General features: G+C 34.2%; 1 protein-coding gene across 1 annotated transcript in view; it reads left to right on the top strand.

The window, feature by feature from the left end:
* LOC134848390 (thimet oligopeptidase-like) overlaps window positions 1–14015 on the top strand; it is a 197417-nt gene that overhangs the window by 21340 nt on the left and 162062 nt on the right. The gene's annotated exons all lie outside the window — the stretch shown is intronic.

Below are 14015 nucleotides of genomic sequence, written 5' to 3'. Positions count from 1 at the left end.
GTTACATCTTTGGCTTTGGTATTTTTTGAATCGCCCCTCGCTAAATCTTTAGTAGTTGAACTTTCATCAACTAACGGTTTTGATGCTGTTGATGATTCATTTGATGGCAAAAGACTGCCTGTACTTTCAGCTGAACTAATTTGGACAGTTGAATCGAAAATTATGAGATCGTGAATTTCGGAACCTTTAGTGGCACTCGTACCATGTAAAATTTTACCTGTGTCTAAGTTTTGTAATTCAGAAGTTTCGGGTTTCGTTTGATTACTGCAATAAATTAAGTGAAAGACTATGAAATTAAGCAGAACTAATTTAAATATTTTGTTCAGAAGCATTTCGGTAGGTAATTTTGTACTGCTGATCTTTAACAATGGGAAGTTTTATTGTTTTCCGAAGTTCAAGAAGTCATTGTTCATTTAAAGCAAACAATTTTGGAAGCTCTATTAACAAAGAACTTTATGGAGAATTTTAAGATGAAAATCTAAAATTAAGTTTCATATTCTTACTGAAGCTGATTTAGCAATCCAATAAATCTTCTTGTTAAACAAAAGATAAACCATCCCCTCAAAGTTCTTAATCATACAAAACTATTTTCCCTGGGCTTTCAAACTTGCATCTATATTGAAATGTTTAGTTTTATTTTCGCTCAAACGTCGTTTCTTAATTAATGTTTGTTTTTCTGCTTTACACTTTTAACTTACCATAATTCAAAACTTCAGTCATGCAACGTGAAATACTTTTTGCATCATCGAATATCAAGTTCATATCTATCCCCATATTTGTTCAGATTAAATCTTCTCTCTTGCTATCTATTGTTACGTCAATTAAGGTCTGAACATTTATCTCTAGTTCAAAGTCAAGATCAATTTGAAAAAAAAAACAAAATGGAGATTATCCGAACTTCCGGTTTACTCTTCAATTCCGCATTTTCCTTTGTTTGATTTTACAATTTTTTGGTCGTATACTCAGCGAAAAAAGGAAATTGAGGTTATCTGGTAATGGGGGGACGCTCACTCTCGACCTGGAGCTCTAGCTCTTTGCCTCTCGAATAATTAACTCCCCCATAAAAATGATGTATTTTTGGCATAATTTTCTTAAACTTGTCTGCCCGAGAGCTCGGGAAATTGAACGGTATGACATCAAAGTTTCATTAGTTGGATAAACATGAAAATTATAGGTTAAATTTGTTTTTCTGCAATTTCAAGTAGTTTATTTTTTGCAACATGAAAAACTTCAAGTTCTTAAAAGTTTCCTCAGAAATCAGAATATTAGTTTTTTTTTAAATTTTGTAATGATTTGGCGAACAAGAAATATGTCTCTGTGACGCAGTGGTTAGGAGCCAGTCGTTAGAAACCCTTTAATTACACTAGCCAAAAGTTTTTCGAAAATTGCGGTTTGAAAGTGCACACGCGCTTTGGTTTGCTCGATGAATATTTGCGGGAAGGCCATAGTTCAGTTAACATTAAATAATTAACCTACGGCATTGACATCTTCTTGCCTAGTAAAAAAGGAAAATCGTTTCAACTCAGCGAGCAGTAGGCTTGATGAAAATGCATGAGGTTTGTTTAAACTTTGAAAATGTTTCATTTTAATCTGGAAAATCTAGATGCAAAAAACGGCCTTGAGTCGCAAAAAAGAGCTTTGCTTAACAAAATAACTGTTTGGAATATGGGGAAATAACGGAAACTGACTATGCTCAGAAATGATGGATAACCTTTTATTGACCCGCTGTGAATAGCAGAAACCTTAATTATTCTGATTATTCAGTTAGTGTTGTTATTCAAAAGAATGATAACATCAGTTTGTTGATTTCAGTTAACGAGATGTGAGAAACTCTAAAATATTGTTTCCTGGTTTCCTCTGGTTAATCTTAGAAGCCATGACTGAACTTCTATCTTTTTTGCAACTTGGTTCCATCAACGACAGCAAAGATTTGCTCAATTTTAACGATTCAAACAAAACGAAGCTTGTTAAATTTCCTGGAAGTCGCAATGAAGAATTCAACGAAATCTTGGGGCGATTTCAAAGAACAGTTGAGCTCAAATCTGATTGGATAATATCTGAGGGTCTTCTCGACGCTCTAGTTGCATTGATAGCTGAATGCGAATCGCTTTCGGATTCGAAATTACGTAATACGAATCGACGACGAGAGGTCGACGTAACTTACTTTGACGACGAAGCTCTTCCGAAGATATCAACAGACTCGGAGGAGCTGAAAAAGTACTTGCAGCAATTAAGTTCGGGTATTTTGGAAATAGAGGTTAAGAGTTCAAGCAAGCTCATCGGGTCTTCCTATCATTTGCAGAAATTGGCTCTGGCAAAACTGGAGGCGCTTTTCTACAACTGCAGATCAGAGGTTAGCTTAAAGTTAAGACAATTTATCCACTAAGGAAATGACTAGCATATGAGCTGTTCATCTTTTCACGGAGAAACGCCTCTGCGCCCCTGCTTAAGAATTATTACGCTGTTTAACAGAATCACTTGTATCTTGTTTCACTTTGAATTCGAACTTCGATGCGTTCCCGGCCAGCTTAGTCTGGAAGTTACGAATATTCCTGGGACGGAAAAGATCCTGGGTACAAAGCAAAGGTCCTGGGTTCGAATCTGACCTGGACCTGTTTTTTCAAACGGTAAATATTCGGTTTCAATTGAAATTGACGGCCAATTGTTTGTCTGCTTATCTGTTGTCGGCTTAGTTCTCAGATCTTGAAATTGTTTTTTTTACTGTGTGCATTTTTAAATGTTGCTTTTAGTGTTTGCTTTATTCCTTTAATTTGTAATTTTACTTACCTTGACTTCGTATTTCCTTCTTCGTTTTTTGTTTCGCCTATAAAAATTCCTCGGCCAAAATTATTTCGACCTACTTTCATTAGCCTAAAGACCTATTTTTGGGTCGTTTCAAGGCAAGAACAACTTGAACAATTCCCTCTGCAATTTTCATGCTAGGTATATCTTTACAAATTGGTTTGTTGATGTTTTCTCATTATGGAGAAATATTTCCAATTTCATTGGAAACATTTTAGTATTTTAGTTTTTCTTGAAAACTTCTACTGATTTTCAAAAAAAGGGTATCAGTTGAAAGACCGGCTACTCCCATGTGTACCTGTATACTACCCTAGAGTCTCTTTCTATTTGACCCCTCTATCTACAGTCTTCGAAAAAGTATTTGGGCGAATGTTTGTTGACCCATTATTTCGGTTTTATTTTTAGTTTTCTCGAAGATTATACCTCTCAAATCTGAGTTTTTAATTTCAATGAATAAAACGGTTTCGAAAAGCTCTGTGCTTGAGCGCTTACGCCCAAAATCTTTCTTTCACATAAAGTTATGGCCCTCGGAAAAGTCAGAAATTTGACTTTTTGACGTTTTTGTTTTGAGTTTTTCACATTTCTCGAGAGCTAATCTCCCAAATCTGAGATTTTGGGTTCAATCGAAAGAACAGGTTGAATAACTTTCGTCTGCAAAAGCGGCTTCTTCATATTTTTTCAACACTAAAGGCTATGATTTTCGAAAATATCAAACTTTTGATTAGTTTTAAGTATTTTGGATTTTCTCAGTAACTATCCTGCAAATTCTAATACAATAAGTTTAATTGAAATAACAGGTTGTTGAAAGCCTATTTCCTATTTTTCTAACTGGCTATACCCTGTTTCTTTGAGAATAAAGTAATGGCTTCAAACCTGTCAAAAATTTTAAACTTTAGCAGTTTGTTGCAAATTTTTAACTTTACGCGAAAACTACCGTGCCACTTCTCAGGTTGTATTCAATCGAGAAACTCGGTTTTGGGAATCTTCTCTGCTTGAGCCGCTTTAACGTACTCTTTGAAGGAAGAAGTCATGGATTTTGCAAAGCTTTTTGACCGTTTTCTAGAAACTTTTTGAAATTTCTTACAATTTACACAATCAAATCTGAGATGAAAAATTTAACTGAAAGAACCGGTTGCGATAAGGATCCCTTTAGAAGCGGCGGCTCCCTAATTTGTTTCTGAGATAAACAACCATCCCTAGTAAAATTGAATGTCTCAAAGTTTTTTTACTCTTCTAACTTATTTTAGCAGAGAAACTTCCAAGGTTTTGGTAAAGTCCAATTTTTGAAATCACACTTTTTGTGCCGCATCAGTATAACAAATTTTCTCAATGTCACACAAACATCCAGCTTTAGCTGGGCCCCTAGTTTTTTTATGTAGACATATCAAATTTTTGATTCATCTAATTTATTTTCAACATTTAAGTTTTGGTTCGAGTCCCTTGTGGGGAGTAATTTTTTGGGCGGGTTCTTCCAATAGTTGTCTGAAGTAGGTTGATTTTGAACTGAGGTTTGATTCGAACCAATTTCAGAAGATGTTTTCAAGGATAAAACAAGATCAAACAACAATTCATCAAGGACGTTGTCGTTTTGTGACTAGGAATACTTTTTTTCACTTCATCTCCGGAAAACAACAAAAATTCAAAAGAACAACAGAATTCGAACATGTTGATTTTTTGAACAATTCAACACTCAATGTGAACTAAAAGATTTGAAACTAAAACTCTGTCTTGAATCATTTTCAAAGAATGCTGATGGAATTTTGATTCACTGAAGCTGTGTTTTCGAAAAATGTTGATGGAATTTGGACTCGCTGAAGCTGTGGAAAAGGTCCGATGAGAAACAATTATTTGGTGATAACCTCTATCTGGGGACCTCTGAACCTATCGAATGCGGTACCCCAGAACTTTGGCTTTTTAAAGAAATTTGAAAGGAAATGGTACATTCAATTTTCAAATAATCCAACCTTCAAAAAGAACTATAAAAGATGAAATTGTAACCATTTTTCTGAGCGGGGGTTTCAAAAAACGGTCAAAAACTTTTAGATAAATTGATCTAGTTTGTTTATGGTCAAGTTTATTTTTAGAACACACTTTCTTCGAGCCAAGTTCTATCGATAGCGATTCAAATATTTATATGACATGTCATAAAAGTAAAACAATTCCAATGGAGACTATTTTTAGATTACTCTAACTTTATCTCTAATGAAAATCGTCTAGAAACAAAGACAGAAAAACGAAGAAAATGTTTTGATCCTTGCAACACTGAATGAGAACGAGATTTGATCAGGCTTACCATTCGAACATCCAGATCACTGGATCAAATTTCAATTCAAGGAAGCTTACGAAAAAAAAAATGAAAATATTTTTTTTGATGTCAAGTCCGTTTGGGAGCTCTGAAGGTTTTAATGTTGTGCATCAGGAAAACCTGCAGCAGAAAAAAAACGTTCAGAAACTGTCAAAAAAAAAGAAAAAAAAACAACCTACGAAAGACTACTTTGGAGTTTTCGTGAAAGTTAAAATCTAACAAGAACAGAAATTGAAGTGTGTTTTTTGGAAAGGAACAAAATTGTACAGTTTCAAAATGATTCGAATGTTATCGTGCAGTCGGTAGAGCGTTGCACTATAATCCAACGGCCAAGGGTTCTTCTCTCTTGTGGGGCGTAACTTTTTGGGCGGACGCTTTCAACTTCTATGTTCATTGTGAAATTAGGCTTGATTGGAACCAACTTTACTAGATGCCTTCAAAGATAAATTAAGACGACACAAAATTTCCTCAGTTACATTTTCTTTTGGTGACTGAAAGTCCTCTTTTTCACTTCATCTCTGGAAAACAACAAAAAACCGAAAGAACACAGAAGAAGAGTTACAAAAAATTTGTTTTTCAAACAATCCAATTATTGAAATGAACTACAGGCTATGAACTGTAACCCTGTCAGATATCATTTTCAAAAAGCGTTGAGTGAAATCTGATCCTTTCAAGCATAATTTTCAAAAATGCTGATGTGTTTTTGGTTGGCTGAAGCTGTGGAAAAGGTCCGATGAGAACCAATTATTTGGTGGCAACCTCAAGTTGGTGACCTCTGAACCTATCGAATACGCTATTCGAAAAATGCAGCTGCAGAAAACATGAAATTTTCCGGAAAATTTGAAGAAGTTGGTACAAAAAAGAACAAAGTGTGTCTAGACTTATTTCTCTGAGCGGGGCTTCGAAAAACGGTCAGAAATCGGGTTGTTGTCAGGCGTAGGCTTCTAGTTTATTTGATCTACTTACAATCAGCGAATTCCTTTCTAGAACAGCTTTTGTTTGAGCCAATTTCAAAAGATAGCGATTGAAGTGTTTGAGATGACATGTCATAACAGTAAAAGAATTCCAATGGAGACTATGTTTAACCTCCACTAGCTTTATCTCCAATGAAAATGTGAAAAAACAAACAAAAAACGAAGAAGTTACTTCGATCAATGCAACAATGACTGAGAACGTAATTAAAACTGTCTTACCACTTTAATTTTAAGATCACTGATAAAACTGAAGAAAGCTAAGGAAAATAACTGTGAATACTTCTTCTGTTGTAAAATCCGTTTTGGTGCTCTGAAGGTCTTGATTTTGCTAATCGAGAAACGCAGCAGTAGAAAAAAAAAACGTTCAAAATCAGTTAATAAAGAAAGAAAATAAACTATTATATTTAATTTCGGAGTGATTGTGAAGTGTGAAATCTGTCAAGAACAGAAATTGAAGTGTGTTTGGTAGAAATGAGCAAAATTGTACAAATTTAAATAGTTACACTGTTATAACACTCTTATCGAGTAGTACTTTGAGCCCTGCGAACGCAGTCAGTAGAGTTTTGAACTTTTAATCCAACGGTTAAGGGTTGGAGCCCCTAGTGGGGTGTAAATTTTTGGGCTGTTTAGATCCACTGATGCTGTGATTTCAAAAAAGGCAGACGCAATTTTGATTCACTGAAGCTGTGGAAAAGGTCCGATGAGATCCAATTATTCGGTGGCGATCTCAAACTCAGGAACTCTGAACCTATCATGTGCTCTACTTGAGAACTTCGGCAGAAGAAAGCGTGACAGTTTCCGGGAAAATTGAGGAAAATGGTAGAAAAAAAATGTGTTTAGCTTAGACCTTTTTTCCTGAGCGGGGGCTGCAAAAATGGCCAGAAATTGGGCTCTCAGGCGGAGGCTTCTAGTCAAATTCATCTATTTTTATTGAGCGAATTTGTTTTTAGAACAGCTTTTGTTTGCGCCAATTTCAGAAGTTATCTTATCGTGTTATTTTCCGGGAAAATTGAAAAAGATGGTACAAAATAATGTCTTCAGCCCAAACCTATTTTTCTGAGCTGCGGCTTAGAAAATCGGTCAGAAATCGGGTTCTCAGGCGTAGGCTTCTACTGAAGTTGATCTATTTTTAATGAGCGAATTTGTTTTTAAAGCAGGTTTTGTATTTGAGATGACATGTCAATGCAAAAAAAAACAATTTCAATGAACACTATTTTTAATTTCCACTAGCTTTTCATTGGGAAATGTCAAAAAACGAACACAGAAAAATGAAGAAATTGTTTCGATCAATTCAACACTCAATAAGAACGAGTTTTTGCAATTGTCTTATCATTCGAACATTTGGATCACTGATCAAATTTCAATTCAAGTAAGCTGAGGAAGAAAAACTGAGAATACTTCTACGTCGAAAAAAAAGAAAACAAACTATGAAAGTCTACATTGGAGTTATCGTGAACTGTGAAATCTGTCAAAACAGAAATTGAAATTTGTTTGACAGAAATGAACAAAATTGTACAAATTTAAACAAAAGATATCTTCAATGATAAATTAGGACGACACAACAATTCATCATTGACGTTATCATTTTATGACTGAAAATACATTTCTTTTCATTTCATCTCCACATCACAAAAATCAAAAGAACACAGTAGAAGAGTAACAAAAAACAATTGTTTTTTGAACAATACAATGCTCAAAAAGAACTATAGAATATGAACTGTAACTCTATCAGAAATCATTTTCAAAAAAACGCTGATACAGTATAGATCTACTAAATTTGTGCTTTCAAAAAAGGCGGACGCAATTTTGATTCACTGAAGCTGTGGAAAAGGTCCGATGAGATCCAATTATTCGGTGGCGATCTCAAACTGAGGACCTCTGAACCTATCGTGTGCGATACTCGAGAACTGCGGCAGAACAAAACGTGTTATTTTCCGGGAAAATTGAAAAAAATGGTACAAAATAATGTCTTCAGCCCAAACCTATTTTTCTGAGCTGCGGCTTAGAAAATTGGTCAGAAATCGGGTTCTCAGGCGTAGGCTTCTACTGAAGTTGATCTATTTTTAATGAGCGAATTTGTTTTTAAAGCAGCTTTTGTATTTGAGATGACATGTCAACGCAAAAAAAAACAATTTCAATGAACACGATTTTTAATTTCCACTAGCTTTTCATTGGGAAATGTCAAAAAACGAACACAGAAAAATGAAGAAATTGTTTCGAACAATTCGACACTCAATAAGAACGAGTTTTTGCAATTGTCTTATCATTCGAACATTTGGATCACTGATCAAATTTCAATTCAAGTAAGCTGAGGAAGAAAAACTGAGAATACTTCTACGTCGAAAAAAAGAAAACAAACTATGAAAGTCTACATTGGAGTTATCGTGAACTGTGAAATCTGTCAAAACAGAAATTGAAATGTGTTTGACAGAAATGAACAAAATTGTACAAATTTAAACAAAAGATATCTTCAATGATAAATTAGGACGACACAACAATTCATCAATGACGTTATCATTTTATGACTGAAAATACATTTCTTTTCATTTCATCTCCACATCACAAAAATCAAAAGAACACAGTAGAAGAGTAACAAAAAACAATTGTTTTTTGAACAATACAATGCTCAAAAAGAAGCAAAGGATTTGAACTGTAAACCAGCCAAGAATCTTGACTTCTTCCATGAAAAGCTTGACATTTTCCAGGAAAAATAAAGAGTATGGTACAAAAATAAACAAAACGTGTTTCAATTAGACTCATTTTTTTGAGCGGGGCTTTGAATAACGGCCAGAAATTTTTTTTGTCGGGCGTAGGCATTTATTGGACTGATATTTTTTGTTTAAGAGCCAATTTGTTTTTAGAACAGCTTTTGTCTGAACCGAGTTGACAAGATAGCGATTGAAGTGTTCTAGATGACATGTAAAGACAGTAAAACAAATCCTATAAAGACTTTTTAGAAATTCCAATATTTTTATCTGATTTGAGGAATTTGACTGAAATTAGTTTTTTTTATTCATCTCCGGAACACAACAAAAATCAAAAGGACGCAGAAGAAGAATTAGAAAATATATATTTTTTCAAACAATACAACACTCAAAAAGAACTATAGAATATGAACTGTGACTCTATCAGAAATCTTTTTCAAAAAACGCTGATAGAGTTTAGATCCACAAATTGGTGCTTTAAAAAAAGACTGACGCAATTTTGATTCACTGAAGCTGTGGAAAAGGTCCGATGAGATCCAATTATTCGGTGGCGATCTCAAACTGAGGACCTCTGAACCTATCGTGTGCGATACTCGAGAACTGCGGCAGAACAAAGCGTGTTATTTTCCGGGAAAATTGAAAAAGATGGTACAAAATAATGTCTTCAGCCCAAACCTATTTTTCTGAGCTGGCGCTTAGAAAATTGGTCAGAAACCGGGTTCTCAGGCGTAGGCTTCCACTGAAATTGATCCATTTTTATGAGCGAATTTGTTTTTAGAGCAGCTTTTGCTTGCGCAAATTTCAAAAGATAGCGATTGAAGTGTTTGAGATGACATGTCATAACAGTAAAGCATTTCCATTAAAGATTTTTTTTAACTTCCACTAGCTTTTTCTCAGTGGAAAATGTGAAAAAACAAACAAAAAAAACGAAGAAATTACTTCGATCAATGCAACATTGACTGAGAACAAAATTTAAACTGTCTTACCTACTTAACTTTTAGATCTTTGATCAAACTTCAATTCAAGGAAGCTTAGGAAAAAAACTGAGAATACTTCTTTGGTTGTAAAATCCGTTTTGGAGCTCTGAAGGTTTTGATTTTGCTAATCGAGAAACGCAGCAGCAGAAAAAAAACGCTCAAAAAACAACAAAAAAAGAAAGAAAATAAACTAAGAATTGATCGCGAAGTGTCAAATCTGTCAAGAACAGAAATTGAAGGGTGTTTGATAGAAACGAACAAAAGTTTACAAATTTAAACAAAATGTGTTTAGTATAGACTCATTTTTTGAGCGGGGGTTTTGAAAAACGGTCAGAAATTGGGTCGTTGAACTGATCTATTTTTTAAAGAGAAAATGTGTTTTTAGAACAGTTTTTTTTTTGAGCGAAGATCAAAAAATAGCGATTGAAGTATTTGAGATGACATGTCAACGCAAAAAAAAAAACAATTTCAATAGACACCATTTTTAGTTTCCGCTAGCTTTTCATTGGGAAATGTCAAAAAACCAACACAGAAAAATGAAGAAATTGTTTCGATCAATTCAGCACTCAATAAGAACGAGTTTTTTCAACTGTCTTATCATTCGAACATTTAGATCACTGATTAAATTTCAATTCAAGTAAGCTGAGGAAGAAATACTGAGAATACTTCTACGGTTGTTAAATCTAAATGGGAGCTCTGAAGGTTTTCACTTTGCTAATAGAGAAACGCAGCAGCAGAAAAAAAATACGTTCAAGAAACAGTCGAAAAAAAATAAAACAAATTATGAAAGTCTACATTGGAGTTATCGTGAACTGTGAAATCTGTCAAAACAGAAATTGAAATGTGTTTGACAGAAATGAACAAAATTGTACAAATTTAAGCAAAAGATATCTTCAATGATAAATTAAGACGACAAAACAATTCATCAATGACGTTATCATTTTATGACTGAAAATACATTTCATCTCCACATCACAAAAATCAAAAGAAAACAGTAAAAGAGTAACAAAAAACAATTATTTTTTAAACAAGTCCTTGCTCAAAAAGAAGCGAAGGATTTGAACTGTAAACCTGCTAAGAATCTTGACTTTTTCCTGGAAAAGCTTGACATTTTCCAGGAAAAATAAAGAGTATGGTACAAGAATAAACAAAACGTGTTTCATTTAGACTCATTTTTTTGAGCGGGGCTTTGAAAGACGGCCAGAAAATGTTTTTTTTTGTCGGGCGTAGGCATTCAATTGACTGATTTTTTAGTTTTTGAGCCAATTTGTTTTTAGAACAGCTTTTGTCTGAACCGAGTTGAAAAGATAGCGATTGGAGTGTTCTAGATGACATTTAAAAACAGTAAATCAATTCCAATAAAACTTTTTAGAATTTCCAATATTTTTATCTGATTTGAGGAATGTCAAAAAACAAACACAGAATAACGAAAAATTGTTTCGATTAATCCAACACTGATTGAGAACGAAATTTTAAACTGTCTTACCACTATAATGCTAAGATCACTGATCAATCTTCATTCCAAAGAAGCTTAGGAGGAAAAACTGAAAACTCTTCTGTGTTTGAAAAGTCCGAAAGTTCTGAAGGTTCTGACTTTGCTGATCGAAGAACGCAGCAGCTGTTAATAATCACGTTCAAAAAACTGTCGAAAACGACCTAAGAAAGTCTACTTTGGAGCCATCGTGAAGTGTAAAACTGTCAAGAACAGAAAATGAAGTGTGTTTGGCAGAAAGGATCAAAATCGTAAAAATTTCAACAGTTACACTGTTATCGAGAAGTAGTATGAGTCCTGATAATGCAGACGGTAGAGCTGCGTGAGCTCAATCCCACGGTCAGGAGTTGAAGTCCCGTGTGGTCCCTAATTTTTTGTGCGGCTTCTTACCACTTTTGAATTGACGGAGGATCATTTTGAAATAGGGCTTGATTAAAACCAACTTCAGTAGAGGTCTTCATTGATAAAATAAGACGCCACAACAACTCAACAATGACGTTATCATTTCGTGACCAAAATTATTTTTTTCACTTCATCTCCAGAAAACAACAAAAAATCAAGAGAACACAGAAGAGTTTGAAAATATTTGTTTTTCAAATTTTACAACACTCAAAAAGAACTGTAAGATATGATAATAACCTTGTCAGTGTTCAGTTTCAAAAAGGCTGATAGATTTCTAATCCACTGAAGCTGTGTTTTCAGAAAATGCTGATGTAATTTTGGTTCGCTGAAGCTGTGGAGAAGGTCCGATGAGAACCAAATATTTGGTGGAAATCTCAAACTGGGACTTTTGAAACTATCGATTGCGCTTCTCGAGAATTGCGGCAGCAGAAAGCTTAACATTTTAGATGAAAAATTAAAGAAGATGGTACAAAAATAAGCTAAACGTATTTAATTTAGGCCTATTTTTCTAAGTTGGGCTTTGAAAGACGGCCAGAGATTGTTTTTTGTCGGTCATAGGCCTTGAATTAAATTGTTTCCTTTTTGTTTATGAGTCAATTTGTTTTTCGAACAGCTTATGTTTGAGTCAAATTGAAAACCTAGCAATTGAAGTGTTTAAGATGACATGTCATAACAGTAAAAGTTTTGCAATGAAGACTATATTATTATTCCACTATTTTTTAACTCGTTTAAGAAATGGCAAAAAGATCACAGAACAACGAAAAACTTTTTTGATCAATTCAACACTGATTGCGAACGAAATTTTCACTTCTATCCCAAAATTTGAGGTAGATGATGCAAAATGAACAAAATTTGTTTAGCTTAGACCTATGTTTTTGAGCGGGGGCTTTGAAAAGCGGTGAGAAACTGAGTTTTTTGGGGGGCGTAGGTTTTTAGTTATCTCGATCTTTTTTGTTTATGTGCAAATTCGCTCTTAGAACAGCTTTTGTTTGAGCCAATTTCAAAAGATAGCCATTGAAGTTTTTAAGATAACATGTCAAAGCAGCAAAACAATTCCAATGGAGACTATGTTTAGCTTCCACCAACCTTACCTCAGTTGAAAATCTTCAAAAAAACAAACACTGTTTAAGAACGAAATTTAAATTGTTCTACCACTTTGACCCTTAGATCACTGATCAAACTTCAATTCAAGGAAGCTTAGGATGAAAAACTGAGAATTCTTCTTTGTTGTAATGTCCGTTCGGGAGCTTTGAAGGTACTGATTTATGCTAATCGAGAAACGCAGCAGCAGTAAGTTTTTCTAAATTCGAAAAAACTGCCGAACTAAGTGAAAGAAAACGACCTATGAAAGTGAACTGCGGAGACACAGTGATTTGTAAAACTGTCAAGAACAGAAATTGAATTGTGTTTGGTAGAAAGAACCAAAATTGTACTAATTTAAAGTGATTTAAAGAGCGTAATTTTTTGAAAGGTTTCTTCAAGCTTTTGTTTAAAGTAGGTTCATTTCGAAATTAGATTTGATTCGAACCAACTTCAAAAGATGTTCTCAATGATTGAATCAGAAGACACAACATTTCATCAATTACGTTATCATTTTGTAATTAATATAAAAATTTTTGTATTTCATCTCCGGAAAACAACAATAAACCAAAAAACACACAAGAAAATATTATTTTTCAAACAATACAACACTCAAAAAGAACTATAGGATATTATTTGTAACGCTGTCAGGAATCGTTTTCAAAAAGCGCTGATTCTTTTCTATTCCACCGAAGCGGTGTTTTCAAAAGTTTCAGATGGGATTTTGATTCACTGAAGCTTTGAAAAAGGTCCGATGGGAACCAATTATTTGGTGGCAACCTCAGACTGGGGACCTCTGACATATCAACTGCGCTACTCGAGAACTGAAGCCATAGCGAGCGTGACATTTGCAAAAAAAACTGTCGAAATAAGTGAGAAAAAACGACCTATGAAAGTCAACTGCGGAGACACAGTGATGTGTAAAACTTTCAAGAACAGAAATTGAATTGTGTTTGGTAGAAAGGAACATAATTGTACAAAGTTAAACGCATACATTTTTTTGAGCAGTATTTTGAGGCCTGATAGCTCAGTCGGTAGAACGTTGGACTTTGAATTTACTGGTCAAGGGTTCTTGTCCCTTGTCGGGCGTAAAATTTTGAGAGGCATTTTTTTAAAGTAGGTTCATTTTGAAATTAGGTTTGATTGGAACCAACTTCAAAAGATGTTCTCAATGGTTAAATCAGACGACACAACTTTTGATCAATTACCTTATCTTTTTATGATTAGTAAAAAAAATTGTATTTCATCTCCGGAGAACAACAAAAAATCAAAAAACAC

This window comes from Symsagittifera roscoffensis, chromosome 6 (genome assembly GCF_963678635.1).
Source record: "Symsagittifera roscoffensis chromosome 6, txSymRosc1.1, whole genome shotgun sequence".
Lineage (NCBI taxonomy): Eukaryota > Metazoa > Xenacoelomorpha > Acoela > Convolutidae > Symsagittifera > Symsagittifera roscoffensis.
Note: the sequence above shows the minus strand (reverse complement) of the source record. Positions and strands in the feature narration are given on the sequence as shown.